Raw genomic sequence first — 912 nt, 5'->3', positions numbered from 1 at the left:
TTCTTTGTAAGACCTTTATTTTGCACCTTATTCTCAAAGCTTAAGACTCGGATCTAAAGTGAGCTAGGGCTCCTCCCCTTCCCCCCTGCTCTTCTACGGGGAAATCAATTCCCTTCCGTTCTTGTAGGGAGAAACGCAGTTGGGGGAAAGCAAACAAGCAAACATCTGTCCTCCCCGGCCGCTCGCCGAGCCGGGCTGCAGCAGAAGGTCAAGTGTTAGTGGACGCATTCCCAAAGCGGCGCTAGCCTCCTGAAAACTGAGCCGTCCTCTGCGCCGCAGGCGTCTGACCCGAGCCCCCGGGCTGCGATGTGTTAAACTGCCAGAGACACGTGAAGCTGCTGGTGGATGCTGGAAGCTGCTGGAGCGGGCGTTCAGGCGCAGATGAGCCGAGCGATAAGATAAATCCCCGGGAAGAGGTTTTTGAAGAGGAAGGGAGAGGGTAATGGAGAGGAAAAGAGAAAACAACTTTTACAACACGCTTGTAAATGTAGTACAAGTACAACGCACTTGGGAATGTAGCATTTTGTAAAAAATGCTTCTCTTCGGCAGGGCAGGGGTGTCAGAAAGTGTGTTTTCCAGCTCATTTGGGGAGGATGAGGCTGCAAAGCGAGGTCCATCTCCTGCCTCCGCTCCCCAGCAAACACCAACTGAGCGGTGAGGGGATGAGACATGTCGCCCAGCTCGGAGCAGATTTTGTGAGCTGCGAAGCTCTGGCTCTAGCGGTATTTTGGCTCCTTCATCCAGGCGGCTTTAAATTCTTTGTGCCTCTAAGATCAAGGAGACAGCGAACCTGCGCTTCGCGCCTGCTCCCCGCGGAGCAGGTGGAGAGGGGTGGTGGTGGGGACGATAATCCTAGTCAACTCTTGCAGTATTGGATCACTGTATGCCATTAAAAAACAGCTTGTTCTAGGT

Source organism: Fulmarus glacialis, unplaced genomic scaffold, assembly GCF_000690835.1.
Source record: "Fulmarus glacialis isolate BGI_N327 unplaced genomic scaffold, ASM69083v1 scaffold18437, whole genome shotgun sequence".
NCBI classification, from domain to species: Eukaryota; Metazoa; Chordata; class Aves; order Procellariiformes; family Procellariidae; genus Fulmarus; species Fulmarus glacialis.
This window is presented reverse-complemented; position numbering follows the sequence as displayed.